The sequence below is a fragment of the Phocoena sinus genome, chromosome 5, assembly GCF_008692025.1.
Source record: "Phocoena sinus isolate mPhoSin1 chromosome 5, mPhoSin1.pri, whole genome shotgun sequence".
NCBI classification, from domain to species: domain Eukaryota; kingdom Metazoa; phylum Chordata; class Mammalia; order Artiodactyla; family Phocoenidae; genus Phocoena; species Phocoena sinus.
Window position 1 is genome coordinate 91,080,648 of NC_045767.1, and position 13,311 is coordinate 91,093,958.

The window sequence follows — 13,311 nt, forward strand, 5'->3', positions numbered from 1 at the left end:
CAATTATGTAGAGAAGACATATATCAAATTATGAATATCTGTATATTCAAGATGTGGAGAGATGTACAAAAATATTAACAGTAAAATTGAGATCTATGAAATTGAGTGATAATTATTTTCTTTTTGATTTCATATGTACCTTCTAAGTCATATACAAGGAACATATCTTGATAACACACACCATAAAAATTCCAAAAAAAGAAAAAAGAGCAGAGAGTATAACATTGGAATAGTGAGTGTGTATTTCAATTATGAATTAAGATTAATGGCTGTATGCATGGTGGGTTTTGTTTTAATTATTATTTTGGCCTGAAGAAGCAATGGAAAGTTACAAATATGTATTTACCTCTAAAATAAAGCTGTTTTCTCTAAGCTCTGACGTGGAACCTTGTAGTAGAGAAGAGTAGACCCGTATACAATTACATGACTTCAAGGAAACAAGACAAAACATCTATAATTCTAACCGTTATCCAATTCTTAGAAAACAGGAAAAGAGTCAAGAAAAGTGTGGTTTCTGGGAAATAATTGGTTCCATATTTTTTCTAAAGAATGTGTGTCATTTGCAGAGATGGTAAAAGTTGAACGTTGGACTATAATCACTATCACTTTATTAAGTGATATTGATTGCAGTTAGGGAATGTTTGAGATACAAACAAAAATGTATTACAGTGCTTGAATTTAAGACAGGATAAACAGGATGAATATCAAACAACCAGGCTTCTATGTGAGTATACCATCACAGTCAGTCCAGTGGAATCTAATTTGAAATGCCAGACTTTTAGTATGCTATTGTATATTTACATGGCGCTAATGCCCTGTGCTCCATTCTCCCCAGAGTGCCCTCAGGGAGGTGAGAAAAGCAAGAGCAGTAGGAAAAGTGAGCTAGCTGGAAGCCATTCAGGACTCAAGGCATCTTGCCACCACTCAGTCTGGGAAGGAGCTACTCCATCTGCCGATGGCTTCTTCTGGAAGTGCTTCTATGGCACAGCTCAAGAGTCTCTGCTTCATCTGGGTTTCCAAGAGGAAATTCTAAGGTTGACTTCACGGGGGCCATGGCTCAATTTTTCCTGTTCATCTGTTGGCTGCAAAAGAATCAGCCCTCCTCTTGAGCTCCATTTCCTAGACTCTGGGATAATGATGGCGATGTCCTTCAACCATCTCAGCTACCAAGATAACACCCTCATCCCTTAAGAGAGAGACACCTTCATGTTCAACTACTGAAAGCGGTAGTATTGGTTCGTTTGGTACTTGAGACGATGTTATGAAATGACGAAATCACTCTGCTTGATAGCTTTAAAAGACTATTTTTTTTTTCCAACAGATCCAATCCTCTCTAACCCTAGACTTCAGTGAAAAGAGAGAACATTCAAAAGAAGTTATTTCTCAGAGGTTGTATTTTCAATTGACCTTTACTTGACTATTTTTAAAAATCTAAACTTTTATATGAAGCCCATGTATCTCTAACAATCCTAAATTCCCTGTCTACATTGTAACCAAAGAATCTGTACAAGTAAATTGACTATTAGCATTAGGTTTCTATTTTGATGAAAGGTATAGGATGCATCTTACTTTAGGAAGTTAAAACAAGTATCAAATATGAAACCTTGAATTACATGTTAAAAAGACATATTACATATATATTACACTATTTTAAATGTAACCAGAAAACTTAATATTTTCTTAATCACTGCTGGTTACTTCTATCTCTTCTGATTGACCAAAATATTTAATAGTTTATCACAAAATCTTATAAGCATTAGAAATAGTAGAAAAACATTTGTATACTAAAATAGACTTTAGGAAGATTTATAACTGGTTATGTGGTTAAATAAATAAATCTCAAATTATTCTCAAATATGGTTAATGGATTTATCTCAGTTGGGGCTACTGTTTGTTATTTAGATATATGCCTATTAAGGAATACAAAAATCAAATATTGATAACTTGTTTAAATTCTAACAATATTTATTCAGCATAAAGGCATATTTCCTCTTTGAAAACTATTTAGTAAACACTGGTACTATAATTTATTCTAAATAGATTGGATTATTTTATAAGTTTTTAGTTAAACTACACTAAACTGATTCAAGCCCCGGAGGACAATATAATAGTACGGTTCAGTTTACTTGGCTTTAGAATTCTATCTCCAATCCTTCAGTCACTATCCCATTATAAAGGTGGGCGGGAGGGGGAGTTGGATGAAGGTAGTCAAAAGGTAAAACTTCCAATTACAAGATAAATAATTACCAGGGATGTAATGTACAAAATGATAAATATAATTAGCACTGCTGTATGTTGTATATGAAAGTTGTTAAAAAGTAAATCCTAAGAATTTTCATCACGAGTGAAAATTTGTTTTTCTATTTCTTTAATTTTGTATCTATGTGAGATGATGAATGTTCACTAAACTTATTGTAGTAATCATTTTATGATGTATGTAAGTCAAATCATTGCGCTGTACACCTTAAACTCATACAGTGCCGTATGTCAATTATATCTCAATAAAACTGGAAGAAAAAAGTTCCTTCTACCTCTAAAAACAAAAAGTCACCGCAAAACAAAAAAAAACTCGAACAAACAAAACAAAAACACAGTACATACATTGCAGATTTTCAACTCTGCAATTTGAATACATTAAAACAATGATAATATTAAGCTAGGATCAATTGCAAAGCATTTAACTGTTTTACATTAATAAAATAAAAAGATAAAATGTCATAATTGGAAATACTTTGCTAGTCACACCTACTAAGTTTATTCCTTCCTCAAAGTCATCCACATTAATAAAACCATCAGCAACATTAACCAAAATGCCCTTTAAAGAATCATAAAGTAATTTCACTTCCCTATAATTTAAGTGGTAAAGACCAGCAAAACACAGGTATCATTCGTTTATGTTTCTTGTCCGTAAACACAAACAAAAGTCCATATCACTTTAATACAAACAATACAATATGTGCTACAATGTAAGAACATGCATGGACTCTATGGTCTAATTTTATCAAAGTTATTCAGGGGCAGTCTCATAAATAAAACTCAAAATTGATGGGTTCTACAACAGGGGGTTGAGTGTTTCTCTCCTATTATGAAATTATTGTTTCTTGTTAGAAATAACATATTCATATAAGTGAGACTTCCCCAAAGTAAAAATGATTAAGTAGCAAAAAGTTTGAATTTGCCACCACCTCCTCTATTGGAAAAGTGGCAAGAAGCCAGATAATTTCATTGCTACTCAGAGGAATGAGTAGCTTTGCCCACTTGCCATCTGCTTACGTGTCCTGGACCCACTCACTGGAAACCAGTTCAACGCGGTGCCCCCATACTGTCTGGTCTCACTAGTTCACTCACCCTCCTTGACATGTACCCTTTGGCAGAGCTGCAAATTTCTTAATGCTAATTGGAGGCACTATGTATAGCTATTTATAGAAGGCTTGCTAAGTGTTTAATTCCCATCAAAGCCCTATTGGCAGATACTGTTACGACGCTTATTTTATAGATGGCAAACAGAAGCTTGGCTAGGTTAAGTAACTTGCTATGGGACAAACCAGTAAGTGGCAAAGCCAAGATTTGAACCTATAGCTCTCTTGCTTCAGAATTGGACCCTTAACTCATGGACTCTCATTTAATTATGATTATCCTTTCATTGTTTGGGGCAGTCTTAAATTATATCAGAAATCCTTTTCAATTTTGTGTGTGTGTGTGTGTGTGTGTGTGTGTGTGTGAGAGAAAAGTCTCTGTTGATTTGTGGAAAATAATAAAAGTTTAGCTGAACCGCAATTAAAAAGACCTTTCGAGTCTGCTGGTTGAATGTAACCTTGTAACCATAAGAGTACTGAGGGAAAGGGGGAAGTAATGCAGGAGTCTAGTATCTTTTCCAGGCAAACCACAATTCCGGGTGAAGAACTTGAGTTCATGACACTTGTCAGAAAAGGGAGGAGGGTTTGGAGGCCACACTTACCTTCAAGCCCTCCCCTCTTCCCCCGACCCTCCCCATATGCTTACCTTGGTCAGGAAAGGGTGTTCTGAAAAAATCAAAAGGAAAATACGTCCGGGTTTCGGGCTGCTCTGACACATGCACACCTTCAAACTTGGCTCCCTATGGATTTTGCTTTCTAACAACTTGCCCTCAACTTGACCTCAGGGAGTAGATTAGAGGGTTTTTGTTTTCCCCTACCCCCATGTTTCACCTGCTACACTGTGAATGGGAGATTTTTACCTTCGTTGTTGAGCTGAACCTGCTCCGGAGAGTGTGTTTCCCTGCTCAGTTCCAAACTCTGATCGTCGTTGGAGAGTCAGGGCTTGCTCACCTGTCCCGGAGGTGGAGCTGGGGTCGGAGACAAGCGCGGGAGGAGGGGCGCACACACTCCTGCCCGGGCGGGGCTCCCTCTGAGCCTGGCAGTGCCCCTCCCACGAACAGCAAGCCCAAGAAACTGTTAATTATTACTCCTTTTCGCCACAGCAGGGAAGTGTTAGAAACCTGAGCCACTCCCTGTGCCTCAGTGCATGTTGGGAGTGTTTACTTTCTTTCTTCGGAGCCACTGATAGGAACTCTCCTTTGCTCCCTGTCACACATCTTGAGGACAAGTGAATTGACATGCTGGTTAACGCTTTAACCTCTGAACTGGCCGGATTCTAATCTCTCCTCTCTAGTCTGTAGAGAAATAGTCTTTAAGAAATGACACCGACTAGGACTGAATGTCATTATTCACATGTCTTTCTTTTGAAATTTTTCTCTTTTAATCAGAAATTTCTTAATTTTCCCCCCTTGTTCTTTTGCCACCTCCTTTCCTTACTGGCACCCTTTTCACCCAGAGCGGTGGTTCTCCCGCTCAGAGCAAACCAGAGCCACCCAGTATCTTGCGAAACCCTCATAACCCATGGGCCTCAGCACCTATGAGGCTCCGATCTAGTAGGTCTAGGGTAGACGGCGGGTATGTTTTAAATAAGTTCACAGAAGAATCTGGTAGACATCAAAATTTCAAAACTATTGTAAGAAAAGTATACAAGAGGAAATGAATAGTAATTTAGTCACTACCTAGTGAATTGTGTTTGGAGACAGCTTTTCCCTAATACCTCTAATTTTAAAAAAGGCACTAAAGTCTAGTTAACTAGACTTATTATGGTGATGATTTCACAATATATGTAAATATTGAATCATTATGTTGTATACCTGCAACTAGTATAATATTATATGTCAATTATACCTTAATTAAAAAGAAAGGAATGGATAAAGGAACTGACAGTTAAAAAAAAAAAAAAAGAGCTCCCTCTTTGAAAACTACCAAATTTACTTAAAATTAGTAAACTCAGACCCCAAAAAAGGGCACCAAAAACTCAGAGACACTCAGATGACAGATGCTCTGGAAATAGTGCTTTTATTTACACTCACACAAATGCACTTTTTGGTATCATTGGTACTTTACCTGTTTCCTATGTAAAGCACTTTGATCATGAAAAAAAAAAAAAGAAGGTTATTTTACAAGAATAAACCTCAGCGCCCTCAAAAGGAATTAAATATAATTCCTACAATGAGTTGAGTAGGCAGAGTTGATTTCTGGTGTCCTGTGTATTCAAATGTCAAATTAACAGACTGACCATCACTCTAGATTTGCAGGTTACATGTTTGATATAGAACTTTAAGGATTCTCTATGTTCAAAAGGTCAGACAGTTTATCTAGTTAACTTGCGGTGTGTGGAGGCCAGGGATGATCAGAGTGATCATTCCTTGGGCTATTTTAATAAATTGAACAGGCAAATTGGCTTATTGGATCACAATCAAACCTTCTACAACCTCATATATGAGGACAGTGTGACCTGGTATTACCTGTGGGGATTCATTTGATGGCCACGTTGACCTTACAACCCCCCGTTTGTGACTGCTGGTATGGACTGACCTTTGAATGATGACTAACAGCAGCTGCAGTGTCCACAGCTCCTAGGCTCCAGAAGGTCTTTGTTCAAATACATGCCCCACTCCCATTGTCTGCATTTCTTTATTATCAGTATCAGAGAAACCTTGTTTTGCCTTTTTTATCTGCAAGCATCCTTGAAGCCTTTATTCTGATTACTCGTTTTCAACTGGTTTCCTTTCACTAGTTCCAGTGATTCCTTTTGTTCTGGAGTACTTAACCTTTTATAAATAGGTAATTTTTATTTTGTAATATAAAAAATACATAACTGCACATGTGGAAAATATAAAAAGCACAGATATGTAGAGGAAAAAAATCACCTACAATTCCATCTCTCAAATATAGTTACCAAGAACAATCTGGTGAATGTCTTTATTGACATACTTTCTCTATGGATATTTACCAAAATGCTACTACATTTGCTTATTGTTTTCTAATCTGCTTTTATCACATTAAGCATATTATGAACAAGTTACCACATGTCAGTCAGTTTTTTTTCTGCAATATGTTTTTAACTAGCTGCACGGTATTACACCACATGGCTATACTATTATTTATTTAATCAGTTCCCTACTGAGAAATTTATATTACTATAAACAACGCTGTAGTAAATGTTTATATGCAACTGCACACAACCACGATTATGCCTTTTAGACATTTCAAAAAATGAAGTTGCCAGATGAAAGGTAATACATATTTTTATAGAATTTCTCTCAAGTGTCAATTTTATACTCCTGGAGTAACTCTTGGATTATTTTTCTTCTTTTAAACCTTTCCCTATTTGAAAGGTAAAAAAATCATATCCTATTTTAAATATGTATATTATTGATTACCTGTAAGACTGAACCCACATTTAGACTGACCCTGCATTTTTGCTTTCTGTTTATTGTACTGTTTGTTCATTTTTTGGGCATTGATTTCTAAGCTCTCTTTATATATTAATCACATCAACATATTGTCATATATGCTGTAACTATATTTCCCAGTATTATTTGCCTTTTAATTTTGTTTATGGTAATTTTTGACCTACACAAGTTTAAAACTTTAGTTATTAAATTTATTACTATTTTTCTTTATTGCTTATAACTCTGTGTTAAAAAGCTTTCCCATCCTTAAAGTATATATATATATTTTTTTTTTTTAATTTTTTTCTTCTAGTTTATTTATTTAGAGATTATTTATCTATTAAATTTAACATTTCAACCCATCTGGACTTTATGATGCTAACAACTGTGATATTTAAATCTAAATTAATTTTAAAAATTATTAGTTATTAACCAAGTAGGATTTATTGAATAATTATAGATTATAAATTCCACAAGGTAAGGACTATGTCTTCTGCTCTATTTTATCTCCAAAGCCTAGCACTTGACTAGCAGGTTCATTGTTAACTCAGACCAGAGTTCTTTGTTTATTCACTTATTTACTTATTTATATATTTGAGATATAGTTGATTTATAATATTATATTAGTTTCAGGTATACAATATAGTGATTAAAAATTTTTATAGGTTATACTCCATCTAAAGTTATTATAAAATATTGACTATATTCCCTGTGCTGTGTAACATATCCTGTAGCTCATTTATTCTATACAGAGTAGTTTGTACCTCTTAATCCCCTACCCCTATCTTTCTCCTCTCCCTACCAGTAACCACTAGTTTGTTCTCAATATCTGTCAGTCTGTTTCTTCAGGTCAAATGTTTAATAGTCACTCGATTCTTTTTTTTCCAACCTTCCACTCCCAGCAAGTCTTGAAGTTGTATCTTAGTCTCTGCATCTCCACTACCTGCTAGATTAGGCAGTATCACTTCTTGCTCAGATACTACAAATGGCCTCCTAATTGGTCTTTCTGCCTGTACTCTTGTCCCACAATAGTCCATTCTCCACCTGTAGCCAGTGTAATCTCTTATAAACAAAAACCAGATCACAATGCCACCTTTCATCTCCTTTGCTGAAAACCATTTTGCCGGTTGTCCCCTGTATCGGGGATAAAATCTAGATCTGAACTCCCTACATCTATGACCTTACTGATTCTCTGCTCTCCTGATACTGACTCTCTCTTGCTGTCCTGGTTTGATTTTTGTTCCTGGGACAGACCAAGCTGGTTATTGCCTCACTGCCTTTGCATTTGGTATTGTCTCTGCCAAGAAAGCTCTGCTCTTGTCACGGCTTCTTTCTTTCCATTTCTTTCTTTTTTTTCCCCCTCAAATGTTACTCCTCGGAGAGGCCTCCCATGACCACTCTATTTTTAATTTTTATTTATTTGTAACATCTTTATTGGAGTATAATTGCTTTACAATGGTGTGTTAGTTTCTGCTTTATAACAAAGTGAGTCAGCTATACATATACATATATCCTCACATCTCTTCCCTCTTGCGTCTCCCTCCCTCCCACCCTCCCTATCCCACCCCTCTAGGTGGTGACAAAGCACCAAGCTGATCTCCCTGTGCTATGCGGCTGCTTCCCACTAGCTATCTATTTTATGTTTGGTAGTATATATATGTCCATCACAATGTGTCCTTAATATAATTCTGCTGCAGGGATACAATCACCCATAGAAATGGCACAGAAAAGGAGAAAAAAAGAGATGTGTATAATTAGAATGGGTCATTTCTACATCTCACTAAATCACTCCTGAAAAATATTTAGAGCTGATTGCAACTGGAAGAAAATACAAAGAGAACAACAAATTGCCTGATTCTAACACTATGACCCAATTGCTGTGGGTCACTGATACCAGTTTGTTTCATAGCCTACACCTTGTTAGGTATCTGAGGCTGCACTGGAAGCCAAGGTTACGCACTGAATGAAGGAAAAAAAGGAAGCAGAGGAGCTCCAAACAATGAGGGGACTCCCAATAAAAACCTAACTAGAAATTGCCTTAATAAGGAAGCCAGGCATTGATAAGGCAACATGATAAATTACTTTTCCAATATGTAAAGCTTAAAATAAATACATTTTACATTTGGGAATTTTGCCATAGAGATCTTAATAAATTATAATAACAACATTAATTCTCTTTGAAAAATCCCAACATTTTTCTTGAATTTGAAGAATAATCCATCGTTTCCTGTTTAAATTAAGAAACATTTAATTGTTTTTTTGATAAAAACAAAGACTTTAGAACTTCGACTTTTTAAAAAATTGTTGAGAAAAATAAGATAAGGGAGGGGAAATTCCCTTCTAAAATTCCCTAAAAATTTAATTAAAGTAATGCTGTTATTAATGTACAGGTCATATAAAAACCTTTATATAGTTGATGAATTTTTAAAAAGGCTCACTCTTCTGTAGTTATTGTATATTTTGTACTCATATTGACTTTTGAATCAGGCTCTAGTCTGTCCTAATCATGGGCATAAATGCCACACAACTGCTTTTACAATTTGAACAATGAAAAACATTATATTAATTGAGAAGTGATAAAGTAATCTCCATTTCTAATGCATTTTCTTTCTCCTTTCTTATCTTCAATATAGACTGTTTTTCAATAGTGTAATGGCCAGTGGAAAGCATTCAGCTTAGTAAGACATTGAAAAATTACTGGAATGTAAGGTTGATCTGACTGGGACATCAGTCACCCCATTGATCACAAGGGTTGATAGAGCTGATCTGGCTGGCTAGGTGGTGTCCCCTTTCTCCCTCACCCCTCCATGAATGTCCTTTCTGCAGCTGCATGCTCCCCTAGGTCAAAGAAGATGACTTTCCCCTACATAGGCAGACCGTTCTTTGGTCAAGGGTATATGAGTAGCTGTGCTCCCCTGCTGAAATTACCCAACAAGCTCTCAAGGTGCATTTATAGGAGAACATAGGGCAGTCATGCTTTCAAGACTCCAGACACATCTGAATGAGGCACACATGTAGCAGTCTGCCTTTCTTTTCAAAAAACAGCAAAGGAAAAAGAAAAATTACTTTGTGCCAAGCAGGTGCAGAGATGGTCATACAAAGATGAATAAGACAATCTCTGCCCTCAAGGAACTAAAAATCTTCAACATCTAGATGGACTCCATTCAGTCTTCTCTGCCATAGGAGAAAAGAGATTTCAAAGCACACATACTTTCAAAATTCAGTGACAGAAAGAAACACAGGGCATAGAGGTGTTTAGATAGATTTAAAGAAGTAGAAGGCACAATGTGTTTTTAACAAATGTACTCTTTATTTAAATTAAAAACTTTTTATAACATTTTTAATAACATTTTTAAAGATTATTTTCCAGTTACAGTTATTACAAAATATTGATTATGTTCCCTGTGTTGTACACTACATCCTTGAGTCTAACTTACCCCCGTAGTTTGTACCTCCCATTGCCCCACCTCTATGTTGCCCCTCCCCCCAATGGAAACCACTAATTTTTTCTCTATATCTGTGAGTCTGCTCCTGTTTTGTTATATTCACTAGTTTGTTGTATTTTTTAGATTCCATGTATAAGTGATATCATACAGTGCTTATCTTTCTCTGTCTAACTTCTTTCACTTAGCATAATGCCCTTCAAGTCCATCCATGTTACTGCAAATGGCAAAACTTCATTCCTTTTTATGGCTGAGTAGTATTCCATTGTATATTCCATTCATCTGTTGATGGACACTTAGGTTGCTTCCATATCTTGGCAATTTAAATAATGCTTCTATGAACATTGGAGTGCATGTATCTTTTTGAATCAGTGTTTTGGGGTTTGGTTTGTTTTTGGATATATACCCAGCAGCGGAATTGCTGGATCACATGGTAGCTCTATTTTTAGTTTTTTGAGAAACCTCTATACTATATTACGCAGTGACTGCACCAATTTATTTTCCCACCAACAATGTACAAGTGTTTCCTTTTCTCCACATCCTCACCAACATGGAGTGGAAGAATTAATATTGTTAAAATGACCATACTACCTGAGGCAGTCTATAGATTCAATACAGTCCCTATCAAAATGGTATTTTCCACATAACCAGAACAATTAATTTTAAAATTTGTATGGAAACACAAAGACCCCAAATAACCAAAGCAATTTTGAGAAAGAAGAACAGAACTGGAGGAATCAGACTCCCTGACTTCAGACTATACTCCAAAGCTACAGTAATCAAAACAGTATGGTGCTAACACAAAAACAGACACATAGATCAGTGGAACAGAATAGAGGGCCCAGAAATAAACCAACACACTTATGGTCAATTAATCTACAACAAAGGAGGCAAGGATATACAATGGAGGAAAGAGAGTCTCTTCAATAAGTGGTGCAAGGAAAACTGGATAGATACGTGTAAAAGAATGAACTTAGAACATTCTCTAATACCATATACAAAAATAAACTCAAAATGGATTAAAAACCTAAATGTAAAACCAGATACTATAAAACTCCTAGAGGAAAACATAGGCAGAACACTCTCTGACATAAATTGTAGCAATATATTTTTGATCCACCTCCTAAAGGAAGTAAGAGCAAAAATAAACAAATGGGATCTAATTAAACTTAAAAGCTTTTGCACAGCAAAGGAAACTGTCAACAAAACGAAAAGACAACTTACAGAATGGGAGAAAATATTTGCAAATGATATGACTGATAAGGGATTAATATTCAATATATATAAACAAATGTACTCAGTAAATGAATACAGAATCATTTTCAAATAAATGAAATGAGCAGTAGTCATTAACCCACCCTAAATGGTACTGCTTTTGAAAACTGATAATTGTGTACAAAACATAAAGAAATTCAATGGAATGTGACAGTGATTGCTGTTTTTATAAATATGGCATTTAGCTAATTTGATCTGTATTCCATTCTGTTTCTCCATTCCTTCGCCCCCAACACACAGAATTTTTGATACCATGTAAGACTTCTCTTCAAGTTTTGGAAAAGAACTAATAAAGTAATAGTAATAATAATGTATTAAAACTTCAATTCCATGCAATAACAGCTTATAAGCAATTAAGATCAGTGTACTGAAACGTCAGTATAGTACTGTGTTGGCCAAAGAGTTCGTTCGGGCTTTACATAACAGAAAAACCCCAAATGAACTTTTGGGCCAACCCAATAGTTGACTGCTGCTGAAAGTCAGGTTGTAACCTGGATGTTTTTTAAGGTAGTATTGTAACAATGACAATATTTCTAAACAAAAAATTGGAATATTTGATTGGATTCCTGGATAGAATACATGAAATTAAGAATTTTCAAGGAAATCATGGACATATGGTTATCAAACAAATAACAAAATTTTCATTAATGCTGACTCTATATGATGTGCTCAAAGGTATCATACATAATGACAGACTTAAAAACAATGTTCTAAACTATTAACTATTGTTTTTCTTAGAAGGATGCACAATTGCTTTCTGTCCCACCCTTAATAACCCTGGCTACTCCATCATATGTTCTAAGCATAGATGCTTGCATAATTTCAGAAAACAAGATATAGTTGAGTTGGTGTTGGTTACACTCACAATATGCAACTCCTGGAACATATCCTCTTTGTGCTAAGGGATTCTTCTTGGGGTAAATTCTTGTGACGTCATATAGATCACAGCATTTTGGCAGAACTGGGTTAAACACTTAAGTAACTGTAATTATTGGGTAGTGTCTGCTTATTAGTTAGAATAAAATGTTGATCTGGAATTAATATTAGTATATCTGAACCTTTTTAATTTAGGCTATGTATTTTTTTTTTACTAATTTCCACAGCTACATAGTCTTTGCTTTGACATCTAATATTCTATAGTTTTGCTGCTTTATTTTTTGTTGGGCCAACAATCCCAGAAATGTAGAGGAATAGTTCCCAAGTTTCTCCTGCATTATAATTTAGTTTTTCTGTTTAAATAAATTTTATTAAGGTGTAATTTATGCCTAATACAATGCACCCATCTTAAGTGTACAGTTTTGAGTTTTGACGAATGTACACACCCTGCAACCACCACTGCAATCAAGATGGAGAATATTTCCATCACCCCCACATTTCCTTCCTCCCCGTTGTAGTCCCTCACCCCTACTCACAAGCAGGTACTGATGTGTTCCTTACTGCTTGTAGACAATTCACTTGTTTTCAAACTGCATCTGTATAGTCACCACAGTGATCTTACTTAGCCCGTACATTTACTTGGAATGGTTGCAGGTTCCAACGAAGATTTATCTTCTTATTTAACAAAGGTTTATTGAGCTTCTACCAGGCATCAGACATTTCCCACCAATCCTCTCTCATTGATGACAATAAAAATGGAGATAATATCATAACTAGATTTCATAGGTGAAATTTATATTACTTGTCAATATGCAATGTGAAAGTTAAGAGAAGGGAATGTTCTGAGTACATTTCTTTAACTTTCAGTTTGGACAATTGGATTTTTTGTCATGTATTGAGTTTTACTGAGTATAGTTGATATATAATAATCTGCACATAGCTAAAACATACAATTTAGTAAGT

The 13,311-nt window shown here is 35.4% G+C and overlaps 1 protein-coding gene across 2 annotated transcripts in view; it reads right to left on the minus strand.

Annotated features, from left to right (window-relative positions):
* The window catches only part of RASSF6 (Ras association domain family member 6), a 63,709-nt gene extending 59,355 nt beyond the window's left edge, over positions 1 to 4,354 (minus strand). The window contains exon 1 of one of the 2 annotated variants that reach the window (XM_032631749.1): positions 4,217 to 4,333. The gene's annotated coding sequence lies outside the window, so the exon portion shown is untranslated. Of the gene's footprint in view, positions 1 to 4,216 lie in introns of both variants that reach the window. The other variant, XM_032631751.1, reaches the window with a different exon arrangement.
* Between the last annotated feature and the right edge of the window lie 8,957 nt (positions 4,355 to 13,311).